At 39.2% G+C, this 27,804-nt stretch overlaps 1 long non-coding RNA gene across 1 annotated transcript in view; it reads left to right on the top strand.

The window, feature by feature from the left end:
• The window catches only part of LOC125938889 (uncharacterized), a 54,193-nt gene that overhangs the window by 6,948 nt on the left and 19,441 nt on the right, over positions 1-27,804 (top strand). Inside the window, exon 2 of the long non-coding RNA XR_007462852.1 lies at positions 15,547-15,668. This is a non-coding gene — a long non-coding RNA (uncharacterized LOC125938889). The remainder of the gene's footprint in view (positions 1-15,546; positions 15,669-27,804) is intronic.

Genomic DNA, 27,804 nt, shown 5'->3' with positions numbered 1-27,804 from the left:
AGAATCACCTCTACAGCTAACACGCTGGTGATAGGCACCATCACCTTTTACTTGGCATTGAATAGAAGATTCCAAATTGCTCTCTTCTTTTCTGCCTTGTTCTCCTTTAGTCCATCCATTCTCAACACAGCAGCCAGAGGTGCCTTTTTACCCTTCACATAGAATTCATATCATGGTTTCTGCTCCACACACTCCCAATAACTTGCCATTTCACTCAGAGTAAATGTCAGAGTCCTTACAATGGTCCACAAGGCCTTATATAGGCTGGCTTCTTTGTTACTTCTCATCTTTCACCCTTTTCTACTGCTGTCCTCACTCCCATTCAGTTCCAGCTACATTGGTCTTATATTTCCAGGACCGTGACCAGGCACCCTCCTATCTTCGGGCATTTGTACTTTCCTCTACCTGGGAAGCCCTGCATGATGGGTTGGTTCCTTTTTTATGCCTGGGCTGGAAAGATGCCTTCTCAGTGAGGCTGCCCCTGACCACACTGTTACAATTCCTCTCCTCTCCATTCTTCTTTTTGAAAGTGTTTGTTACTTTCTACCACTCTACTATATTTTGTTGAATTCTGAATGTTATCACTTAAGGCTTATATCACTGTTTCATGGCCTGCCACAAAGAAAAAAGATCACCAATTAAAATATTATTTACCATCAATTTAAAAATGCATCCCAATTTACATACATCAAAATATGGGAAAGGTATATGTTAAAAACTAATGAAACGTAATACCCAATTTTCTCATTTAACTTTGTTTAATGCCTATTTTGTTACTATTTTGTAAACTCCATGAGAGCAAGGATTTCACTCTGTTTATTCACTGTCTAAAACAGGGCTTGGCACCTAGCAGGTCCTCAATGTATAGCTATTGAATGAATATAAGACATGACTCCCACCAAAACGTAAGTACAGTGATAAGACATGGACATTTAGAAATAGGCATTGCAGGGTGCCTGGGTGACTCAGTCGGTTAAGTGCCTGGCTTCATCTCAGGTCATGATCTCACAGTTCGTGAGTTCCAGTCCTGATGAAGGCTGTCTGCTGTCAGCACGGAACTTGCTTTGGATCTCTGCCCCCCCCCCCCCTTTCTGTCCCTCCCCTGCTTGAGCTCTCTCTCTCCCTCAGAAAGAAATAAACATAAAAAAAAAAAAATAGGCATTCCATGATGAAGGTCAGTTCAGTAGCTTGCTTTTGCTTTGTGAACACCTCTAAGCAAGAGAGCAGAATATTCTTGCTAAAGCTTTTATTTTAATTACAAACATATTGTGTAGCTTAACCTGATACGTGTTAATAAATAGCATCAAGACCCACCTCTGTTCTTCCCATCACAGGACCAAAGGATATTTAAAAAAGAAAAGGAGAGAGGATTTAGGAGTAGATTAAGGATTCATTTTCCTTCCACTATACCACACAAACTTTTTTTTTTTTTTTTTAACTCATGTGCCCACACTTGACCTCTTGTTTCCCTCTTTCACCCCGGACTTCTGTAGCAGCTCCATGACAAGGGCATCTAATCATTTCTAGCATGCGACAACATTTGGTTCAGATTCCCTTATCAGCATTACCTTTTCTTCTCTCCTATTTGCCCCACCTCCACCTTAAAGGGGACCTGGAATGGACCTCAGGGATCATTGACATGTCCACCACTCTTCTTCAGACACTTCATGCAGAAAATCTTTCAGAGATGTGATTGTGGGAAAGTAGACCTGGAAAATAACTGTCATCAAGACCTTTACATCTCTTAAAGGAATTTACTCCAGTGACATTGCCCGGCCCTAAATTTATTGTTCAAAAATTAAGAATCTACATATACAACTGTGGGTTTTATTACACATTTACAGGAAACTCATCTAAACTCCACTTATTTCCATTATAAATCAGTTCACTTAAACAACTTGAGAACTCCAATTTGTATTGGAGTAAAAGGCAGTTTCAGTTAGATTTTTGAAAAGTTGTTTTTTTGCCTTTGAAAAATGTGTGGATAGCATTATGGTAGTTTTTAAATATGTTGCATATATTTGACGTATTTTCATTATATAAATGCATATTCAGTGATATGAGTGTTAACGTTCACAGCTCCAACTAAATGAAACATTAACTATGGCTTTTAATTAACACTTAGAAACTTCAAGCTTCAGAAAATGTTACCTTTTAAAATCAGAATTACTTCCAGATTTCTATAGTAGTCTGACTACAAAAATACTTTTAAATATACCAAATTATTGTGGTGGGAGCAAAATCTGAAATTTCTCTTTTTGTTGACCTTTGAAGACTTTAGGATTCACTTGAGAAAGTATCACTTCTTTGAAAGTCGAGCTATTTTCTAAAGCTCTGTGTAAATCAATGTTTGCTGATTCACTGTGATCCAGGGTACTTAATCAGAAGCAAGTGTTAGGAAAATTCTTCACATGAAAATGTAAATTTTTCCTGCCCCAACCCAACTTTGTAAATAAGGTGGCAAAAGAAAACACAATGAATATATAAGCAATGTGTTCAGTTCACACAATTCTCAGAGAAATTTAGAAAATCGAATCCTCTATTTTTTTATGAAGTTATACAATGAGATACATGTACTTCTTAATATTAATTGTGTAATTTGCTTGAATGTTATATTTCCTCTAATTTGTTTTCTGGAATATAACAAGGTGACAACAGACAGGTGGAAGAAATATGAAGGAATTTGAAACACACAAAAAAATGAGGTCATTCAAACAAGTATTGTATTTTGGCAAAATTTTTAAATTTGAAGTTTTCTTCATTTATTATAATGGTGTCTGCTCTGAAAATTGTTTTAATTTAAAAAAAAATGTTTATTTATTTATTTCTGAGAGAGAGAGAGAGAGAGAGAGAGAGAGACAGAACCCAAAGCAGGTTCCAGGCTCTGAGCTGTCAGCACAGAGGCCGATCCAGGGCTTGAACTCACAAACCATGAGATCATGACCTGAGCTGAAGTCAGACGCTTAACTGACTGAGCCACCCAGGCACCCTTGTTTTAATTTTATTTTTTAAACCACTCTATTGTAGTATGATTAACATAACATTAATTTAATTAAAAAATTTTTTTTACATTTATTTATTTTTGAGAGACAGAAAGAGACAGCAGGAGCAGGGGAGGGGCAGAGAGAAAGGGAGACAGAGAATCAGAAGCAGGCTCCAGGCTCCAGGCTCTGAGCTGTCAGCACAGAGCCTGACGCGGGACTTGAACCCACAAACTGTGAGATCATGACCTGAGCCAAACTTGGACGCTAAACCAACTGAGCCACCCAGGTGCCCCTAACATTAATTTAATTTTAAATCTACCTCCAACCTTAAATGTTTTTACATATTGTTTCAACTGCTGCTAAATATTTTCTAATCATATTAAATTTTTTTTTATAAAGATAAAACAAAAAACAAATTCTAAAATTAAGATACATGTAACATCCTCTAAAATAATATCAAATATAAATTTAAAAGAGAAAGGCCCTGTGAGTGAAATAAATGTGTATCTTGATGACATTTTAATCTCAAAATGTTTCTCTTGAGCAAAGACTTATAGATACAGTTTTTTGAAAGTTTTAAGTTACCACAATCATCTTCTTTTGATGTTAGAATTAAGTAGCATTATTTACTACATAACATCTATTTCTTTTTTTAAGTGTATTTTCTAAATTTTGGCATGTTAGAAATCATAAGAATGTTTTATTTATGTATTAGACACATTTACTGAGTGAAGTTTATTTTGGGCAATAATATAATAATTTAATTTTAGAAGACATGGGATTATATGGTTTTCGAAGGAAGATATTTTCAAATTTAAATGTTAAATATTGATGCTGTAAAGCCTGAATATAATTACCAATACATAAGTTAATGAAAGTGTGTATAAGAATCCCCCTCCAAAAGAGTACTCTGTAAAGTTACTATTATTTTCACCAAAATGGTAAAAAGACACTTTGACTATTTGATTATAATTATTAGACTGTATCATGTATCAGATTATAAGTGGTGCACACTTTATCTTTTCAGTTTCTTAACTACATATTTTGGTAGCCCTTTGCTCTCCATAATTTTTATAACATTTCTATTGATTGATTAGAAAAAGCCTAAAAGTTCTAACAATACCATACTTCAAGATTTTGATGGTATTAATAGTTGGAACAAAATGGAACACATGGAAATAAAGTGCAATTTAAAATTAATTACCTTTCTTTTATTTTTTTTAAAAAATTTTTATTAAAAAAAATTTTTTTTTAATGTTTACATTTATTTTTGAGACAGAGTGTGAGCAGGGGAGGGGCAGAGAGAGAGGGAGACACAGAATCTGAAGCAGGTTCCAGGCTCTGAGCTGTCAGCACAGAGCCGGGTGCAGGGCTCGAACCCACAAGCTGTGTGATCATGACCTGAGCTGAAGTCAGCCGCTTAACCCACTGAGCCACTCATGCCCCTTAATTGCCTTCTTTTAAAGTGGGTTTATAGTCTATTATAAACCTAATAGCTATGTAGCTTACTAAAACATATCACTGATAAGAACTCCAATGTTTCTAAGTTAAGTGTATTGTAGCACATTTAAAAATGCAATTGTCCAAAAAAAATTTAGCTGTGAACTACAGTTACATTTTCGTGATGTATTTATATCATTAAAAACTCTTCAAGTAATCTTTACTATTTTGTTAGTGATATTTTTGTTGGTTTGATGTCTTTGTCTTTCTGTAAACTAACGAGGCCTTTCTAGTCGATACAGCACTAATCCAATCTTTTGAATTAACAGCTTGGGGTGCCTGGGTGGCTCAGTCAGTTCAGCCTTTGACTCCTGATTTTGGCTCAGGTCCTGATCTCAACAGTTCGTGAAATCAAACCCCTCCGTTGAGCCAAGAACAGAGCCTGCTTGAGATTCTCTCTCTCTCCCTTTCTGCCCCTCACCCTGCTTGTGCTCTTTCACTCTCAAGATAAAGAAATAAACATTAAAAAAATAAACAGCTATATTGAGATATAATTCACATACCATATAATTCATTTGTTTAAAGTGTACAATTCAATGGTTTTTAGCATATTCACAGAACTGGGCAACCATCGCCGCAATCAGTTTTTTAAGACATTCTCATCACTCCAAAAAGGAACCCTGTACCCATTGACCACTTCCTATTTCCCCCCTAGTCTTCCCAGCCCTAAGCAACCATGAATTTGCTTTCTGTTTCTATGAATTTGCCTATTCGGAACACTTCATATAAATGGAATCACATAATACGTGGCTTTTTGTGACTGGCTTCTTTCACCTGACATATTTTCAAGATTCATTCATACTATTGCATTTATCAGTACTTTATTTTTTCCACTGCTGAATAATTATTGTTAGCTTTATCGCATTTTGTTTAACCATGCATCATTTGAGGAACATTTGTGTTATTTCCACTTTTTGGCTATTATTAATACTGCTGCTGTGAACATCTGTGTACAAGCTTTTATGTGGACATATGTTTGCATTTCCTGGGGTATGTTCCCAAGAGTGGAATTGCTGGCTCATATGGTAGCTTTGATGCTAATTCTAATGCTAACTCTTAAAATTTTGAGGACTTTCTAGTCTGTTTTCCAAAGTGACTGCTCCATTTTACATTCCCACCGGTGGTGAATGAGGATTCCAAATTTCCTCTACTGCCTCACCAAGACTGATTATTGTCTGTCTTTTTGATTACAGTCATCCCAGTAGATATGGTGTTACCTCATGGTGGTTTTGATTTGCATTTCCCTGATGGTAACTTATCCGATTTTAGTCTAAACCAGAAAGGCATGCGTTTCAACAAACTAAACATATGTTTTCTAGAATTTTAAACATTTTTTATCAGAAAAATATATGCATTAAATATGTTCTTATATGGGCTATTTGGGCTATATGTTCTACTTAATTTTCAAAATGTGAAGATTGGGTTGGTGGACTAGGAGACTGTCAGGCTAAATTCTCATTTCTCTTTCTTTGTGGACATTTTAATCTATCCTTCTCATATAGTGGCCTACTCAATCCTAGAACACAAAATTGTTGGACTCTTAGAAGGAGTAACAACTACCATTTGGTTCAGTGTAAGTTTTTGCCTGTATTGATTCCTTTCATTACAACACTGGAGCAGGTATTATTATTCTCATTTGGAGTTAATAGAGTGATGTAATTTGGCCAAGGCCACACATCTTGTAAGAGGTGGAGTAGACATCCAAACCAAGGTCTGTCTGACTCCAAAACCTGTGTTCATCATCACTGCCCACTCTTGACTCTTAAATATTGTTGCTTACTTGGAAATGTCATTTTGTATGGGGCTTGAAATATTCTTTTGAAGTCCTATATGATTATTGCTCAAGGGAGTCTTCAAATAATATCCCACAGTGTGGTGTTTCCTACTTGAAATAGCTAATTGATAACTTGTTGTATATACTCTGGACCAAAATCTATGTTAGGCCCTCTGAAAAAAAAATTACTATTTATTGAGCTCTTACCATGTGCTAGATACTATACTATGTCTTTAATACATATCATCTCATTTAACAAGCTCTTAAATAGTCCTGAAGTGATTTACAGTCTAGTTGAAGAAATTAGACATATATTTGCATATAAAAAATTAAATTTAAAAAGAGGCAAATAATAATACATGACACCATTAAACAGCATGTGATTAATTTCCATATAAACAAGTGAATCATATAAACAACATATGCAATGTTTGGAGAGGGGGTATGAACTCTGTGGACTGGCCTAAGCTACTGTGGACACATTAAACGTGACTGTCTTACTGCATTAAATGGCAAAGTTTTCTTCATTTACTAAACTATCGAACATGAGATTTAAAGACACCCTTAAGAAGTCATTGCCTAGTGTGTTCATAGGCAGAACATCTCCTCTATCACCTTATATGGTAATAGCTTATTACTCATATAATTTTTAATGGATAGTATACACAGCACTTTCAATTACATTGCTCTTTACATCACTCCATTTAATTTTTGCACATCCAGATGCAAAAAGAAGACCTAGGAATATTATCTATGTTTTCCAGATGAGAATGTGCATCTCTGGGAATTCAATGATTTGCTTCTAGACGCAAGGTAAAAGAGAGATTAAAATTAGTTCTGGCGTTCTTTCTGCTGCTAATCCTTTCCTATGTAGAAAGAACCTAAATGCATGGTAGTTGACCATACTCTGTCCACTTCTGTAGTCATAATTTCCATATTGACACTGGAACACTTTCTTGGAAATAAATATAGCATAAAGATTCTTTGTTTTATGGATGTGGAAGTACTCCTAAAGATGGAAACTCAGGAAATAAATAAATGAATTTGTCACTAATGGCAACCCTTCAGTCACCAGCTTTGTTGAGATGTGCTTTCTGTCTGAGGTGATAGGAGGGGATACCGGCTGCTTTCCCAGAGGATACTCTTTGGTGTAATTGAGTAACCTGAGCACTGATAAGTTACCAGCACTCCAAGCCCTCTCCCCAGCCAGATGTGATCTGGACCTCCAAGTGTTTGCAGGATGGGCTAGTTGGAATTTATTTTCATCACCTCTAACCCCACCCCCAAGATTGTGGGCTTGCCTTTGTTGAACTCAGTAAATGAGGAAAATCTCATTGATTCCTCTCTTAGATTGTACCAGGGGTAGGAAGCCTGGGGCTGGTGGTGGGGGTCAAGGGTAGTTAGAGGTAAAGAACAAAGTCTTTCAAGATAGAGGAAAAAGGGTCTGCAAAGGGCTCTGGCCTTTCTAATGTGGAGGATCTGAAGAGGATGAGTTTCCATGTGAACCAGTACTCTGTCCCCACTATCGTCCTAGTAGGGGTCTGTCATGATAGGAAGTAACCGTGTCCAGAATTCGAGTATGCAGGGAAAGACTCCACACTGGACTAAGCTTTTGTAAAGTATGCTTTTCTTCATCACTCCTCAGTCAAGCCCCAGCTGATGCCTCTAGGAAACAATTATGATCACAGGAAAATCTGGAGGCATAGCAGTAGTTTAACCGCCTAAACTTGAGGGTCAGGAGAAGATAAACTACTTCTCTCTTCAATTTTATTTAGATATGAATTATGGTCATTTTTCAAAGAGATGCTTGTAGGGCTTGCAAAAGCCAGTAGATGCTTTTATTTACAGTTATGGCCTTTCTCCTTTCCAGTTGTGGCCATCTTAGGTACAGGGTAAGATCCCAGATAGAGTCTGAAAAAGCATTACTGTGTACATCTTAAGAGCATTGCAGCTAATTGAAAGCCTTGGGTAAATTACCAAACTCTCTGGCTCTCTGTAATGGCTTTCCATGTCTGTAAAATGGGGCAGTAATAAATAGTGCCTTACCTGGTAAGGACTATGTTAAGAATGAAGGGTATGTTAAGAATGAAATGGTATTTGTGTTAGATGATTTTGCCCAACTCGAGGCAAGTACAAGTAAGCACTTGGGACAGTGCCTGGCTCAGAGTAAGTGGTCCAGACATTTTAGCTGCTCTTAGATGTTAATATATTTATATTAATATTATACATATACTATTTTAATTTTTTGTGTGTTTAAGATGGTTTCTCCAATTCTTTAACATATTCTTATAGCTGTTATAACATTTTATTTACACTTGTTTGTGTTTTCATTTAATTTCTGCCAAGAAGCAAGTTGAGTTTTGTGGGCTTCTTGTGGGGGTAGGGGTGGGGACAGGAATTGATTTTATAAACAAAGCAAGATTTTATGTTTCAAAGGTAGTTCTAAAAGGTTGAGTTCTGTATTTTAGACTCTTTTGCACCATTTGCTTTATTTATAGAATTGAAATACAATTGCTATTTTCATCTCTATGTAAACAATTCATTTTCTTAATTTTAATTTATATACTACATGGGGCGCCTGGGTGGCTCAGTTGGTTAAGCGTCTGACTTCAGCTCCGTCTGTAAGTTCAAGTCCCATCACAGGCTCTGTGATGACAGCTCAGAGACTGGAGCCTGCTTTGGATTCTGTGTCTTCTTTCTCTGCCTCAATCCCACTTGAGCTCTCTTTTTCTCTCTCTCTCTCTCTCCCTCTCTCTCTCAAAAAATGAATAAACTTTAAAAAAAATTAATTTACATACTACATTTCCAGAAATACGCTGATGACAGAATGCAGGGTACATGTGCAGTAACTTTGCCTGTAGGCAGAGTTTGAACCAAGTCTCTCAGTCACCAGACAGTAGTGAAACCGCAGCTGCTATTCTTCTGGTTTTCTTTTTTCAAATATATTATGTTCATGCCTGGACAGACGGCCCCTGGGTTACGATGGGTCCCCTTATGGTTTTTTGACTTTGCAATCCTGTGAAAGTGATACGCATTCAATAGAAACCATACTTCAGATTTTGAATTTGGATCTTTTCCCAGCTAGAGAGATATGGTAAGACCCTCTCTGGTGACGCTGGGCAGAAGCAGTGGCAGCGGCAGGTCCCAGTAGCCACCCGATTGCGAGGATGAACAACCAATATGCTTACCACGATTCTGTCCCCATCCAACCATTGTTTCTCACTTTCAGCACAGGATTCGGTAAGTTACATGAGATATGCAACACTTTATTATAAAATGGTATTTGTGTTAGATGATTTTGCCCAACTTGAGGCTAACCTAAGTGTTCTGATCACATTCAAGGTAGGCCAGACAAGCTATGATATTCAGTAGGTTAAGTGAATTAAATGCATTTTCAACTTATGATGGATTTTTTGGGACAACACCCCATCATAAACTGAGGAAGATCTGTACTCACATTGCTGCTAATTTAAAAGAAGATCTGGGGCAGAGTTTATGAGTTCTCAGATAATTTGAAGTTCCCAGCAGCTAGGGGACTATGGCAGATTCATTACAGGTTGGTTAACAGATAGCAGGAGGCTCAGAAAAGTCAAGGAAAAACCAGAAAAGCCTCCATTGCTGTTTTTGGAGGGGGTGGGTATGAGGGGTATAAAATAAAATATAATAAATATAATATAATATAATATAAAATATATAATATATATAAAATTTTACCATTTTAACTTTTTTAACTACAAATGTTCTGTGGCATTAGATATATTCACATTTTTGTACAACCATCACCACATTCATCTCCAGAACTTTTTCTCTATTGCTTTTTGAGGCAGCACTACCCCACTTGGGGGACCTGGAGATTGAGAGTTGAGCAAAATATACACATAGTTCTGTCCTTTTCAGTTTGAGAGAGATTTATTTTTTTTCCCTTCAGACACCTGCTCAAATAAAGAGAGAAAACATGGACGTTATTTATTTATTTATTTGTTTATTTATTTAACGTTTATTTATTTCTGAGACAGAGACAGAGCATGAATGGGGGAGGGTCAGAGAGAGAGGGAGACACAGAATCTGAAAGAGGCTCCAGGCTCTGAGCTGTCAGCACTGAGCCCGACACAGGGCTCAAACTCAGGGACCGTGAGATCATGACCTGAGCCGAAGTCGGATGCATAACCGACTGAGCCACCCAGGCGTCCCGGACTTTAATTTTTTTTATTGAGCTTTTCATGTCCTCTTTCTCGTCTTACAGTATTTGAACATAATAACTTGAAAAGGAAAGTGGATTTTCAGATAAGTTTTTTAAGCATTATGAGGACTCAGATACATCCCTTCTGCAGAAAATACTAAAGTGTAACAGTCTTTACTTGTCACATTTTAAATCTATCAGAGAGTAGCTGAAGGCTGTTGTGTTCCATCTATGTGACAACCTCATTCCCAATTATATAGAATTGTGAAAATAACCCTGTTTTATTGTAGAAGACAATGTAGCCTCATAATATGTTGTAGGTTTATAATATGTTTTTTAAAAAATGTTGGCATTCAGAAGAACTTGCCAGATAATCAATCATATGAGTGATTAGACAAGGCAACCTACCAGGAGCAATGTGTGAAAGGAATGACTAAATCTTAAAATAGCTTAAAAATTAAAGTGAACTTTCAGTGCTGTCAATGGTGGTAAAATGGACATTTAAAAATATTACTAATGGGGGGCACCTGCGTGGCTCAGTTGGTTGAGCGTCCCACTTTGGCTCAGGTCATGATTTCATGGTTTGTGGGTTCAATTCCCCCTCAGACTTTGTGCTGACAGCACGGAGCCTGCTTCAGATTTTCTGTCTCTCCCTCTGCTTGTCTTCTGCTCATTCTATCTATCTCTCAAAAATAAACATTAAAAATATTAAAATAAAAATACTACTAATGGAGAATAAATTGGTAAACTTGTGGGGGAAATTATACACACACAGCACTTATTGATATATGTTACTGATATATTTGTATCATATATATATATATATATATATATATATATATATATATAAAAGAATAAATAGGTAAACTTGTGGAGATATTATATCCAGAACCAAATATTTTGGAATTTTTTTCCAGTTTTATTGGGCTATAACTGACATATAACATTGTATAAGTTTAAGGTGTACAATCTAAAAATTTAATATATGTATATTGTGTGAAATGATTACCACAATCAGTTTAGTTAATATCCAAGAACCAAACACTTTAATTGCAATTCCATTTCTAGTGAATTATTTTAAGGAAATGAGTAGACAAAGATTAACACATTAAAATTATCACAACAATATTTAGAAGAGCTAAATGATAGAAACAGTTTTTTTAATGTACAAACATGAGAAGTTATATATTACAAACTAACCTATTTGACATAATATTATATAGCAATTATAACCTGTTAATAAAGGATTTCAATGACATGTAAAAAGTCTCATGATGCACAGACTGTTGAGTGAAAAGAGAAGAGTATAATTTTTGAGTGTAGCATCATCTCAACCATGTCAAAATATGTACATTAAAAAAGCTGATTATATCTGGACATGGGAATCCAGGTTTCTACATCTAGATTCCCACGTTCAAACCAATAGGACTTCTTTTTTCATACACCGAGCTTCATTTTACGAGAAAGAAATAAATCACAAGTAACTAAGTGAATGTGAAGAATTTGTTTAAAAGTGTACATCCCAGGGTAGGTCTGTGGGGCGTCAGTTTATTCTTCTATAGCTCTTAAAAATGACATGTTTAATGGTGACCCTAAGCCCCATTACATTCTAAGGCACTTCGGAACCAAGAATGGTTTTACTCAGTATAGTTTTCATACTAGATGAACATGTTGCCCTCCATTTTTTGGAGTTGGTGGTCTGTGTATGGGATATACACAACTCTGTGTAAGTAGAAGATCCAATTAACATAACACTGCATTCTGCCTTCTTTATGGATAATCTGGGGCTTAAAATCTTGTGGCCGCAAGCTTTATTGACTTAAAGAATTCATTTTCATTAATAATTAATTAATGGATCTCACATGGCCTCAAATAGTCTCCCACATGAGAAAGTCTACATCTAAATGATGAGAATACAGTAGTTTCCAAGTTTCTTTAGGCAACATAAAAATACCAATTCATGCCAACTGAAGGAACAACTTCCACCATTAATACGTTGGCAGTGAGAAAGGAGACAGACCACCAATGTGTTTCACACAGTCCACTGCGTTTTCCCCAGGAGCCTCTTCTGTGGCAGAGCTTCTCAGTGCTACCAACAGAAGACTGGCATCTCTCCAGGAAGTGAAAGGCTCCTTTTCATACCCTGTGCTGCCATATGTTTTGAGTTGAAGTTGGTACTTTAAAGGTTTTGTGAAGTGGCCACGGGGCTTTCCTTATACATGTGCCTTTGGATCTGTCTCTAAAGACTAGCCCCCATGGTCCTTCTGATATTTTAACAGCTTTGTTTGCAATTTTGGATACATATTTTGGTCTAGGATCAAATATGAGTTCTGAATCGAAGACAAACGCTGAAACTGGCCACCAAAAATGTTTTCCTTCAAAGCGTGTCCAAAACAGCAGCTTAATTTTGGCACGTTTCTGGATCCCATAGGCAGGACCTCCAAGCTTTCCTGATCCAGGTATTTCAAAAATCCTCTTTTCCAATTGGTGACCTGACGTGACATGTCAGAGTATTTTAAGTGACTCTCAACTATTCTGTAGCTTCCCTAGGTGTGGCCCCTTTGAATTTAACTGTGTTAGAGTGCGTGTATCATTGGGGGTCTGTGCTAGACTGGAACAAAGACAGTGGTTGTCCTTGTAGTGAACTTCTTCTAGGAGAGGAGATGCTTTCATTTAGCCTGTCAGATGGCAAATACTTTGCTGAATGTCTAATGAACAATGTATTCATTCCAGGGGGAATGAGCTTAGAGAGAAATGATGGAGGCCTTTTACATTTGAGTTAGAGGGATGTAGGTCTCAGAATCACAGTGGACCCAGTAGAGGGTTCTATGCTCAGCAGAATAATGAGTAAATAAATGAATAAGTGTACTTTCCATGAGAAAAAAAAATTGATGACATAGTGTCTGTGTGGGCAATATACATAGTACAAATGGACAGTTTGAGAAAATTAAGACTGTAGATGTGTTTGAAATAGGGCTAGATTTACACGCAGCAGTAGTGAGGAGATTGGAAGCACGTCTTAAAGGAGCAAAGCTAAGTCTACTGTTTGCAGTATCTGTCGGAACAGAAGTATCTATTGGTTGCAACACAACAATACAAAAGTACCTTCTATAGGACAGAATGCCCTCCTTATTGTGACGAGGACTTTCTAGTCATGAGCACGACAAAGAGCGCACACGTACACAGCACAACTCCAGTGTGCAGATGAGTTGTTTTCATGGATTCTTTCGAAACTCATCCTACCACGTCAAAATGTAGCTTTTCTTAGTACAGAAATAAAAATAATCCCTCCTTCAACTGAGTCTCCATTACACTTATCTTTTTTCATAAATACATTAATTAATTCTATAACTATTTATTGAGAATTTACTCAGTCCCAGACACTGTGATCAGTGCTGGGAATACAAAAAAGACTTGATCCCTGAACCCAAGAGTCTTGGAGTCCAGGGAATAGAAGCAAATAGATAATTAAAATACAATGTTCCTGAAGTATCTCTATTGTACTTATTTGTTTAGATGTCTACTTTATTTAGATGACCGAATTTGAGCTATGGGAGCACAGAGACTGGATCTTATATTTATTTGATTCCCTAGTATCTGGGATGCATCCTATATATTTAAATATATTTATTGAATTTAACTTAATTGAGTAAAGTCTGGCATATGATTTATCTTGAAGTAGTAACCATTACTTGTTTTTTGCTCATATTATTATAGAAGTTACATATGTTGGAAGAATACTGCATTTGCTTGGTCCAAACTGATCCAAGCCTGATTCTAAAATGTCATATTAAAAAAAAACAACTCTTATTTTTAAGGTAATGATGTTATATAATGGAAAGAGATTGAAGTTTATACTGGATCTGGATTTCAGTTCTGTATAAGTACACCTTTTCTTAGACCCAATTGCCTTCTCTCTAAAAGGAAAATATAAAAAAAATGAAGTCAGGAGTTTTAAAATGAGATTAAAGTAGATAGTATATGTGAAAAACATTTTGTCAACAATAAAGTGAGATGAAATGTTAATGGTGAATCAAAGAGTCAATTAATTACATAGAAAGAGCTATTGGGTGGGCATTGTAGTAGGCAATTATTACTTTTTTTTTCTATTCATCATCTTCTCCTTGGGGAAATGCCTTTTCCCCATTTTTATGTGAGGCACATAACAGCCTCACTCGGATACTTTTTCACAAATGTCCACTACATTCCCTTTGCAAACTCTGGTACATCTGATGAGGACAGTGGGGGAGGGGGGGAGGGGATGGCACCTGAGAGTTTTTTCCAGGTAAACTAGTCTAGTTCCTACTGATTAAACCTAGAATTTTTTTGAGATATGTGGATCAATCAATACCCTGGTAACCTGCCCATCTTTCCCTTTCCCAAGGACTCTGTGATAAGTAAGTAACCACCAGATTTTTCCAGGTCTGACAGTCTGATCAGCTCTCCCTGTTTCTGCAGTCTGTTATGGTAATTACTCCTTTCAAGTCCACCAGGATTACATACTGCCATTGAAATCAGGACCCAACTGTGCAATAACATCCCCCCTCCCTCTATCTCTAGCATAAAGACATTCTGCATCTTTGTAGAGCTTTCTAGGTAGAGCTTTCTTTCCCTAAGGCATTTCTTAATAAGGGGAGCATCATATGGGTCTTCTAAAGTGGGAGTGGGGCATGACAGGGGTGAGGGTACTTGGGTGGTTTACACATAATAAATTCACTCCAACACTTCCACCTTTTGATGTGTGTGGACCCCTTATTCTTCCAAGAACAACTGTGATATTTCAGCCTCATTTACTGGTCCAATTAACTGGGTAAGGAAACTGCTTTACAGGGGTTCTCAACCTTGGTACCTATCTGGGGCAACTAAAAACTTTCTGATGCCCTTGAGGCACCTGTGTGCTCAGTTGGTTAAGCATCTGACTCTTGATCTCAGCTCAGGTCATGAACTCACAGTTCTTGAGTTCAAGCCCCATATCGAGCTCTGCACTGGTGGCACTGAGACTGCTTGGGATTCTCTCTCACCCTCTCTCTCTATGCCCCTCCCTGACTCTCACACACTCTCTTTCTCAAAATAAATTAACTTAAAAAATTTTTTTTTCTGATGCCCAGGCTATACCCCAGAAAAATTAAATTAGAATCTTTGGGGTTGGACTTCAACATCACCAGTATTTTTTGAAGGTTGTGCCTGCCAAATGTGCTGTCAAGGTTGAGAACTACTATGTTAGGCTCAGGTAAGTGCACTCATATCAATACATTCAATCCTATCCAACTATATTTTGTCTTCCTTGGTCCAATCTACTTCTACCCATGTTTCCCAAGATTCTGCTTGTTATGTATTGAATCATGTCAACCCAAAATTCATATGTTGAATTTCTAACCCTCAGTGCCCCAGAATGCGATTGTATTTGGAGATAAGGCATTTACAGAGATAACTGAGATAAAATGAAGCCTTATGAGTGGGTCCTAAACCAATATGACTGAAATTCTTATAATAAGAGAAGATTAAGACACAGACATGCACAGAGGAGAGACTATATAAAGACACAGAGAGAAGATGGCCATCTAGAAGCCAACACATCAGAATGTAATTAGCCCTGCTAAGACCTCGATCTTGGACTTTTCACCTCTAGAACTGTGAGAAAATAAGTTTGTTTTGTTTAAGCCATTCAGTCTGTGGTAATTGTTATGAAAGCCCTAACAAATTAATACACTCTTTGTAAAAATTTGCAAGATTTTATAACTCCTTTAGTTAGAATGAGTTGGGTTTCCTTCAGGAGCAAATATTGAAATTCTTCTAAACCACACTGGCATTTAACTCTCCTAGTGAGTCTGTTGGGAGTGTGTGTGTGCATGTGTGTGCACATGTGTGTGTGTGGGGGAGGTGCTGGGTGTTGGGGGGATTTGAGTAGGTTTTGAGGAGAATTGACATTACCTCAAACAGAATCTGCTGTGGGTGAACTCACTGGAAGATCTATAAGTGAGGGAAAGCTTCCTTTTTCTTAGCAAGAGAAAGAGACACTTGGCTTTTGATCTAGAGCTGTAGTTTTCTTTCCTTTTTTGTGTGTGTTAATTTTTTTTAATGTTAATTTATTTTTGAGAGAGAGAGACAGAATATGAGTGGGGAGGAACAAAGAGAGAGGGAGAAACAGAATTCGAAGCAGGTTCCAGGCTCCAGTCTCTGAGCTGTCAGCACAGAACCTGATGGGGGGCTTGAACTCATGAACTGTGAGATCATGACCTGAGCCAAAGTTGGATGCTTATCCAACTGAGCCACCCAGGTGCCCCAGAGAGCTGTAGTTTTCAATTTGTACTTTTGCAATGAGCAGCTAAGGCCTCATCTGTGTTAGAAATGCACAGTGTTGGACCCTACCACCTAACCTACTGAACCAGAGACTTAGGGTCAGTTCTAGCAATCTCCTCTCTGGCAGTGACTCTCAAACTTTATTGAGTGTCAGAATCATCCAAGATCTTGTTAAAAATAGAAATGACTAGATCCCACCCTCTAAATTTCTCATTCAGTAAATCTGAGGCAGGGCCTGCAAATGTTCTAACAAGTTCCCAGGTGATACTAATGTTGCTGGTCTGGGGACGATACTTTGAGAACTGCATCTCTCAAAGAATTAGCACCATTAGGACTGAAATGACAAGGGAAGATCATGTTACTGGAGTCCAGTGACTGCTGGGATTTTGTAGGAGAGTCTGCCCAGTAGGAAGGAGACAGTAGGGAACAAATACCCCAGTTTCTCTCTCCTCTCTTGCTCTCATCTCTGCCTCCCTCCCATTGGCAGAGAGGAAGACAGCTGGAGGAGAATCTAGTGATTCTCCATAGGGGTCAGCATTCCAGGACACAGGCAGGTCATAGAATAGATTTAGATCATAGGGCTAAGGGAAAATGAGTAGCAGATTGGGTCACCTGGGTGTGAACCTGGGACCCCACCTTCACTCAACTTACAGCTTAATCTAGTTCAGACTTTCAATTCACCCTTTTCTCTAACTCAACCAAAGTCAAAGAACTAGAGTCAGCCATAGAGCCAGCACTAGAACCAGGTCTTTTGACCCCATGCACTTTGCTCTTTTCACTACACCAGCAGGAGTTTAGGCTGATAAGTCTGGATCCACCATAGGAAATACCCTGGGAGGTGTGTTTGTGATTCAATCTTTCTGTGTTGGGATGGTGGGTAAGAGTGGGGCTCTGGGAACTAGGGAAGCAGTTCAGAACTTGTTGCAAGAACTTGGATATGAAACTATAAAACACAGCACCAGGTTGGAGGCAGCAGGAGTAGAAATGAGGGAATGGATCATGAAAATCTTTGAAAGGAAGAATGGCTGGGATGTCTTGGGCAAGGGGAAAGAAGTATGAACATTTACCAAAGGTGAATAAATCCTGGAGAGGAGCCTAGTAAGGCACATGGGAGGGAAGAGTTTGCAGGTTAGTTTTCGCAACTGAAGCACAGTGAAGAGAGCCAGGGTTCCGAAAGAACAGAGAAACAGAAGTCAGCCCTGCTGCCTCATTCCCAGAGTGTGCACCCTCTGGCACTGATTCTAGCAGGGCTGTGTGTATTGCTCTCCCTCTCACTTTTCCAGCTGGCACCATTTGTGACAACAGCACACTCTGGAAGGACAGCTGGCCAGGCGTCAGGTGAAGTGAATGACAAAAGGTGACTGGCTCCCACAAGGCCAGTCCATGGTTCCGACCTCCATATACCAATGTGGTTATCAGATCCACCTGGGCTTGAGTTTCAGGTCTGCCACCAATGACCAGGCAACCTTGGGCACATCCAGAATCTCCGGGAGCCTTTGAAGCCTCAATTCTGGACTGGGAGTAAAAAATAATATCCACCTTTTTTCTTGTTATTTTAAGCTTTCTAACCAAGTTGACGAACTTGTCTCAGATTTACAACAGTGACTCAGTGTGAAATAAAGAAAGTATTGGCATCTGGGTTTCCAGCCCAGGAAGTGGACAAGTTTTGACTTTTACATGAAAAGCACAAGGTGACTAAAAGAAGAATTTGTTAAATTAAATTGTGAGAGACTGGATCTTTGAGGAGAGAGCAATCACCAGTATAAGAATAGGTCAAGGGGCGCCTGGGTGGCGCAGTCGTTAAGCGTCCGACTTCAGCCAGGTCACGATCTCGCGGTCCATGAGTTCGAGCCCCGCGTCAGGCTCTGGGCTGATGGCTCGGAGCCTGGAGCCTGTTTCCGATTCTGTGTCTCCCTCTCTCTCTGCCCCTCCCCCGTTCATGCTCTGTCTCTCTCTGTCCCAAAAATAAATAAAAAACATTGAAAAAAAAAATTAAAAAAAAAAAAAAAAGAATAGGTCAAGGTTTTAGTCAAATAGATTTCCCTTCCTGATATGCTTAAAGAATCAATAAATGTTATCTTTTCCCAAGGTGTGCTTAGATAACTACTTTTACATATAAATAGGACATTTCACCAGATCACACACTCATGGATATTTTAGGATCCTCTGGAATTGTCAAAAAGCAGGGAAAGTTTAGGTTTGTTACTTGGGAAGACTTCTTTTACAGTGAGCCTTATCACTTCATAATGAATATTTTTAAGGGGCTGGTTGGAAAGTTCAATGTTTATGCTATTTAAAAATTATACTAGCCATTAAATTCAAAATTTTAGTGTGGAGGCAATTTTTGCCTTCAGCAGGAAGAGTGATATTAAGACATTTTTTTTTACTTTCTCCATATTTTCCATTTATTTTTAAGTTTCTAATGATACACACGAGGTAGCCCAGAATAAGCTAAAAAAATGGCTGTCAAATGGTTTAAGTATCTAAGTTTCCTAGCACCTAAAGTCAAGAAGTAGGCTGCTCTTTGCTAGTTCTGCAGTGTTGAATGAAGCAATTATTAATGGAAAATGAGAAGTGACCAGCAAGTTAACCCATATTTACTGCAGGCAGATGACTTTTATGTTCAAAGCTGTGATTCAAGTAACTACTGGTATACCTAGCTTTAAAAGCAAACTACCAAACAACTATGTGTGTTGTCTCATTTACCTTATTCAGCAACTTGGAAGTAAGTGATATATTCCCATTTTACAGATGAGGAAGCTGAGGGCTCAAAGAATTTAATAACTTGCCAATGTCACCAGGCTAGCAGGTGGTTGAGTTGAGCATGGAATTCAAGTCTGCCTGATTCTAAAGTTGGGGCTCTTTCCATTACATCATACTGTCACCCCAAGTGGACAGAAGCAGCACTGACAGCTATCTGGATCTGGAATGATGAGTTCCATCTGAAATGAGGGTGAACAATGTACAATTTTGGGGAAAGCTGATGGGAAACAAATCAGAATCAGCCCTACAGAGCAAGGGCTGGCTGTATTATATGGAAATAAGTGACAGGAAAGGACAATTCATCACTAAATAATTTTTTCTTGGGCCAGTCGTCTCCCAGGGTACTTGAGAATTCTGGTATAAAAACATTTCTTATGTTTACATCACTCGATCACACATGTAGCCCTGTTTACCTGTTAACATCTTTGTGTTAATTAGTATTTGAAACTTGTTTTTCATGGGACAAGTGACTGGGATGGGACAGAAAGAAATGCGATGCAAAGAGAGTAGATTTTGATGGTCTGAAAGGTGAAAAAAAGGTTTCAGAGAAGAAACTACCCAAGAATGGGAGGACAAGGTGAGGGGTCACAGTGAGAGGCCTCTCCTACTCTCTGAGTTCCTGTGAGGGTATGGGGAACGGAGGGGCCAGGTCAGGGACAGGGGCCACCAAAGGTTTACGTATCCTTGGTGTTATAATTTTTAGCTAAGGGTGACTCTGAATTAGGGTTTGAGGCACAAATGATGGGAAAATCAGATTGTGAGCAGAGTAGGAATTAATCTTAGTAACTGTCCAGCTTAACTTGGAAATGGGTTGAAGGCCTGGAGCTATTGCTGTCCCTGAAAGTGGACCCTGGGAGCCGGCAGGCCTAAAGGCTGATAACAGAAAATCTAGGCAGGCGGGAAGATTGCAAGACCTTCACCAGCTTGTGGCACAGGTGGGGGCTGCCTCCTGGGGTGAGATGGGAAGTCAGTGAGACAGCATCATAAGACCACTCTGAAAAGGAAAGGATGTGCAGAGAAGGAAGACTAGGAAACTGAGCTTCATGCCTGCATTCAAAAGGAAAAATAACCTTGTTGCTGTGTAGTGAGGAAGGATGTTTCTGTTAACACGGAGAGCTGGGAAGAGCCACAGAGGCTGTGGGAGGCCTTCTGGCGTGTTCCGCTTGACCTCCCACTTGACTCGTGGCACCTCGCCTGTGATGGACACCAGGAGCCACTCCCAGGCCTCCACTTGTGAGTGTTGAAGTGTTAGTCCCATAATCCAGCCACAAGTGGCCAGTAAGATGGAGTGCATGGGGCACAGTGCAAATTCCAGCCCCTTCGATAAGTCGTCCATGGTCTGGGGCTTGCCTGATCAAAAGGTGCAGACTGGAATTAAGATTCCAGATAAGCAGAATGAGTGTCTGGGGAGAGGCCTATTCAATTCTTTGAGGCCAACTGCTGCAACTTGTGGTCTTTATTTAACCCACACAGAGGCAGGGATTTTTTTTCTATTTTGGCTAGTTTAGTGGACAGCTTGTGTCTCTAATGGCCCAAAATATAAATACAGTGCACACCAAAGTGAGGTATCTCCCCATGCAAGGCTGAGGGCCCATTGTTGAATCTCCTCTGGGAGGGCAAACTCTAAATATCATACAGGTTTAGTTACAAAAATATTGGGTCATGTTATCTGCTTCTCATCTGGATCACATATTATAATTGATTAACTGCCTCTGGGCCAGGATCCTAACTCACTTTTGCCTATGTGGTCTACTTGCTGGCCATAGAATCTTTCATGGGACAACTTGAAATGAGAAAATTATCTCAATGATTTATTGTTTAGTGCATTCTTTGAATATGTGTACATAAATGTAATTTGGGTAAAATAGATAAAAGAAAAATAAAATATCCTAGGAAGGAAATGTTGTAATATCCGATTGGCAAACCCGCAATGGAAAAATCTTGATTCTTAAGACTTTGTTCTCAGCAGTACAGAGAAGGAACACTGACAAGAGTCTGAGATGCAGTCCCAGAAAATACAGATTTACATAGATCAAGAATTGTCTCTGGAAGTAAAATGACTCTTCCTCGTTCACATGCTAAAGAAGCTTTCCCTTTTCATAAATGGACCTCCACCCACTGAAGCCCATGATGGAACACTCCTGGCAAAGCTTGTCTATATTTGCTTGTTCTAGAGCCAGAGATGGAAAAAGCTCATTTCTCAGATTTATTCACCAGTATTGTTTTTTCTCAGATTTTCCCTATAAATTTTATTCTAGGGAATAAGTGAATTCTGAGTTAATAATATCAAGTAATTTGCATGCAGTCATGTAATTTGTATTTCTTTCATTGGACATCTGAAAAATGATGGACCTGCTCAGATTTCTGGCTTTCCAACAGTTTCAATACATCTGATCCCTGTAAGAAGACAGCATCAGAGTGGCATGCTACTAAAGTGTTACTTGATTAGAGAATTTAAATGAAGAAATAATACCAGTTAACTCTCTTTAGAAAAAAAAATATTTTTGACTCCCGTTGTTCTTTTTTTTTGTTTGTTTTTTTGCCAATTGTTAGTTTAGTTGAAGCATAGATTAGTTGAAGCATGTAAAAGAGACAGATTGCTGTGATGAACCCTCCTTTACTCGTCACCCACAGACATTTCCAAGTCCTCATTGGTCGAGCTTCATATAAACTCCACCAACCATCTTTCCTTTTGTTTCGAAGCACAACTCAAAAATCATTGCATCTCATCCTTAAATATTTCAATATGCTTGAGCGTTTATTTTGTTTTATTTAAAAAATTTTTTTAAGTTTATTTATTTATTTTGAGAAAGACAGACAGAGTGCACGTGGGGGAGGGGCAGAGAGAGAGGGAGACACAGAATCCCAAGCAGGCTCCACTTTCAGTGTGGAGCCAGACATGGGGCTTGATCTCACTACCCTGGGATCATGACCTGAGCTGAAGTCGGACGCTCAACCTACTGAGCCACTTAAGCACCCAGAGACTGGTCGATATAATTTATTTATTTATTTTAAATGTTTATTTATTTTTGAGAGACAGAGTGTGAGTGGGGGAGGGGCAGAAAGAGAGGGAGACAGAGAATCTGAAGCAGGCTCCTGGCTCTGAGCTATGAACACAGAGCTCGACGCAGGGCTCAAACCCAGGAACCATGAGATCATGACGTGAGCCAAAGTCCAACGCTCAACCAACTGAACCACCCAGGCACCCCAAGACTGGTTGATATTTAAATTGTGTCCCAAGCAGCTTTGCAGCACATGCGTGGCATAGTGCATGGTTAAATCCTTTAATGAAAAACAACAAACTTTATTTGAAATAAGGGAATTTGATACCTTTGTGCTTTATAACTGTCTACTGTTCGAACAGAAATCTGGAGGTTTAACATGTTTCTGGCAACCATGTTGTCCTTTAAAACTTGAAATAAACAAAACCTCTTTGATGAGGGAGTCTCAGTGTCATAACTGATGGGAACAGTGTAATAAAAGAAGCTGGCAAAACCCATGAAAGTTTTATGAAACAAATACTACCAAAATAGAACCACAAACTTCTGCTAGGTGATAGTCAACAAAATAAATGTGCTTTTCAATACTTCTCTTAGGAAAACCAAGCTGAAATCCTATATCAAATCTTGCTCAGTTCACTTTGTTGAAATTTCACTAAAAAAAAAAAAAAAAAAAAAAAAAAAGCTTTGGTTTTCAAAACTAAGGCAGTGTTCCCAAACTAAGCCAACGTGACACTTAGTCATTAATGGGATATGGACCTCAGTGTTCCTCCCATTTGTATTTGGAAATCAACACATACACAGGCATTGAACATTTCAATGGTAAATAAAAAGCATCACATTCCTCTTTCCCCAGGCCAGCTACTTTTACAGTTGTCTCTCCCTGGGCTCAGGAAAACAACTCAGGATCTGAGCTCCTGTGAGAACCTGTTTGATTCAAGCTCTGCCAAGAAAACACCAAGTCCTTTACCTTACACTACAATGCAGGCTGCCTGAATAGTGGGCTGATCAAAAGGGATAACAGGTCAGAGCACTGAATAGAACCACAAAGAAATCCATCCCTAAGTGCATTTCACTGGGCATCCATGTGTCCTGCTCCTGGTTTCAGACCTCTGTTTAGCTCCCCTTTTAAATAAGGCTCAGTTGATTTTCCAGTTAATTTAAAAGCAGTAAGAACATGTCAGAAAACCCGAAAGCAAACGGGACAGTCATAGCTTCCTTTCCCAAAGATGGTTATCAGCGCTATCAGACATCTCTGGTCTTCACCCCTGGGAACTTGCCTTTGCCTCCATTTGGACAGTGTCTAAGGATTAATTGGCAAGAAGCTGTCTCCTGATATTGAGTTTCTTCCTTCCCTTGCTGACAATCGAACATCACTCCCGCCAGTTTACTGTGATATTGTGGTGCTTGAGAGTGGTTCTGAAACAGCCCAGGCAGACCTGCCTTCCTCCACATTGTCCCGTACCTACTGTCCATTCCCAGGGACTAGAATGTGGTTAGAAAGAAAAACAATGGGCCTCAGTGCCATGGTGCAGAATGGCAATGGGAGGAAATGACAGAGACACAGGAAACAGGGAGAGAGGTTTTCTTACACAAACAAGCCCAGGGAGGAACAGACTAGCAAAACAAAGGTAAAACCTGAGAAAGCAGCCACTGGGCCCCGGGGAGAATGTGGTCAGGGCAGGGCCTCTGCCAGAGCAGTGGAGCCAGGGACCTTGGCGCCTGTGGCACCTTGGTGACCAAGTCTACAGGGGCTCCTGAAGTCTGAGGCAGTAGAGGGGCCAAGAAAGAAACCTAAGAAAATACTGACCTTTGGGCTTTAGAGTCTTGGTGAAGGGCTCACCCTGTCCCTGTGGGAGTCAGGAGCAAGCTGCCTCATCCCTCTGTCCCTGCCCTCCCTCTGCCCTCCCACACAACACAGTGGGGGAATATTCACAGCTGTGAGCATAGCTCCTGCCTTGGGATGGGGACTACTCTCTGGAACAGCCTGCTCACTAGCTCTCTTCTGCCAAAAGATGGAAGTCCGGGCCTCTCTAACTGATGCTGCACCCTTGCTTTGTCCTTCCTGGTTAAAGAACTGGTTGCTCTGGGATGGATCCCTGCCTCAGTTGCTCCTGCATCTCCATTCCCATAATGCCTGGTAGGCATCCTTATAACAGATCCTGTGTGCTCCCTTATCATCCCTTGTTGCTTGCACAGCACTGTGATCCGTGACCTCTGCACAGTGCCCAAGCTTAGTAGGTGCCCAGGAAAGGCATGGGACATGAAGTTAATTGAATCCTTGCCTGTACTCTTGCTCGCAGGTAGAATCTTCCTGTTCTGGGGCTTCTGATGCTGGCTCCTCCCTGATGACACCTCTTGGCCACTTGCAGATTCTACTTGCTCTTTTTTTCTACAACTTTCTTCCAGAAAGGGGCCAGGGAGTGTTCTGACAGAGCAATAAGAAATGCCTTCTGCCTACTCCCTAACTATTTTGAGGGTAGCATTTAGGAGTAGGACCACTGTCTGGAGAATGCTGCCATTTCTAATATTCCTCTGTGGAATTATTTTTGGAAGGTGTCCCCATCCCATCCCCCAACCCCCAGTGGAAACGATTCAGCCAGAGGCAGCTCCAAGGGTTGCTTGGGGGATGGTAATGGCTAGAGCTGTCCTATAATCTCCACTGCCCTCTCTCCTAAGCCACCATGAGTAAGACAATACATTTTTATGTGCACTATTTTTTGTGTGACTATTGCTAGTTTTCTAAATGTGGTATTAATAAAATAATAATTTTAAAAAATCTATGCCCATCTGAGCTGAAGTTTCCTAAAAGGTACATGGAGACTTTAAGAGGTACTCTCAGAGACCAGGAGGATGTGTTTCAGAAAAAGTTTACCCTCTTAGAGAGGGCTTCGCTTTGGGGCTCATCTCCCCTTGAGCTATGAAGTCACATTTAGCATTTAGTTTGACATCCAGTTATTCAGTGACATCTACGTGCCCCCACATCTTGGTGTGGTGAAGTTATGAAGAAAGGAAGAAATGAGGCAGTAAATGGAGGTGAGGCCTGCCTCATACACTTCTGTCTTCCTCATGAGCCCTTGGCGGGGAAGAGAATTTTACAGGGGTTCTCAATAAATAGCAGCCACATTAAGTCATGGCCCATGGCTCATGGTAGAGTAGGAAGGGGCCCTCAGGTCAAGGAACAATGGTCAACTGGATGACTTGAAGGCAGGTGCGAGACAGAGGGGAGTGATCCTAGGATGGAGGAGAAAAACCACCACTGCAGGTACAAAGTACTTGTGTGATTAGTTAACCAATGTACGTCCCTCTCATTGAATTATAAACTTCAAGTGGGCAGGGACTGTGTCCAGAGTTATTTGCAATAACTATTTGTTGAGCAGGTGAATAGATACATTTATAACACTATTGATTTTTTTAGAAGTTTCTAATTTACGCATTCAGTCATTAAAAAAGAAAAGTTCACAAAATACATTGAATCTTGTCTCTGAGCTGAGCACTGGACAGACACCTTGGAGTAATGCAAAGCAAACAAATAAACGAAGCTTCCCCATCAGGATATGGTTCCCCATAGGATAGAGCTTGCCCACAGAATTCAGCGCTGCAAAAAGTTAATTCCTTCATCATGCTAAAAACCAGCCCCTGGAAATTCTGCTCATATTTACTGGACTTACTGATGATGTCTCAGTTTCTCTCCATTGGAATTATCTCTTTCTTGCATCTTTCCAAAAGATACTTAGGATTCTTAGGAACGTTAGTTCATTTATCTCTCAAACTCCCAGCCCATGTACAACAATGCAAGTTTGGTTGAATTAAAGTGAATTTCTTTTCTTTTTTTTTTTTAGTGTTTATTTTTGAGAGTGAGAGAGACAGAACATGAGTAGGGGAGGAGCAGAGAGAGAGGGAGTCACAGAATCCGAAGCAGCTTCAGGCTCCAGGCTGTCAGCACAGAGCCTGACACAGGACTTGAACCACGAACCGTGAGATCATGACCTGAGCTGAAGTCGGACGCTTAACTGACTGAGCCACCCAGGTGCCCTTAATTAAAGTGAATTTCTAAAATTTGGACCTGTCGTCTCCAGACATGTGAAGGTGGAGGTGGGTCTAGATTTGACAATAAGCTAATGAACACAGCACTGTTTTCAAAATGCTCTGAAAGCTGATAAAGCTGATTACCTCTTAGTCTTGGGCTACGACATACAGGGATTTTGAAACTAGAAAGAAACTTGCAAGTAACCTTCAAATTTTTCTCATTTTATAAAGAAAGGTAGAAGACAGAGTAAGAGCTTCTATTGTTAGCTCTATTACTCCATATATCTACCGATTCTAAAGAGATTATAGATATGGAAGTTTAAAGTGCCATGTAAATGAGATGCTTCTGGCAAGGCTGGGTGGACACTCATTTAATTTTCTAGTACCTGGGAAGTGGTTTCAGATAAAGCAAATCATGACTGTTTCTTTAAATCAGATGATGTATGTAAGGCTCCATTATAGTCCCAGTCTCGTAGTGAGTGCTCAATAAATGTTTGCTATTATTATTATGATTTCTTTAATATCTCAGAAAGTATCATCATTTCAGAGTACTACATGGACCAATTGCACTTGAAAATACACGTGTATTGGGTTTATACGGAACACAATATGTGGTGGGATATCTTTATCTTGATTAATACAACAAGCCAAAAAAGCGAGATTTTCTGGTTGAAGGAATAAAATCCATGCATTTAAATCTGGAATTAATCCCAGAGAGCAAATTTTATCCCCTCAATTAGTCTTCATCTTTCTTCATCTACATTACTTATTTAGAGTATCTTGGTTAAAACTTTGTTTTTAAGGATCAGATCTGAATGGATACTCAGTGGTATTTGTATAATCACTATACATATTTACATCAGTTTTCCTACAGAATTTGAGAGGAACTGAGATAATTATGATACTTCCAACTTACCCATAACATTTAAATAACTAGAATACAAAGAGGAGATAATTTTTACCAAATAGTTGGAGCTTCAAAAAACAAATTCCTTATTTAAAAAAAAAAATCTCACTTTAACAAGAGGTTTGCATCAATTTTTTTTTTTTACTTCAAAATATTTAATTTCCATCATTTTTTTTTTTATCTAACAGCAGAAGCTGCTGAATGAAAATATTCATTTTCTGGATGGGGACATGCAAAGGCCATGTGAATGTGTAACTTAGAAGTGATTCTAAGGGGGGGAGCACCTGAGTGGCTCCATGGGTTGAGCATTGGGCTCTTGATTTTGGCTCAGGCCATGATCCTGGGGCTCCACACTGAGCATAGAGCCT

This window comes from Panthera uncia (genome assembly GCF_023721935.1).
Source record: "Panthera uncia isolate 11264 chromosome B2 unlocalized genomic scaffold, Puncia_PCG_1.0 HiC_scaffold_24, whole genome shotgun sequence".
Classification (NCBI taxonomy): Eukaryota; Metazoa; Chordata; class Mammalia; order Carnivora; family Felidae; genus Panthera; species Panthera uncia.
This window is presented reverse-complemented; position numbering and strand designations above follow the sequence as displayed.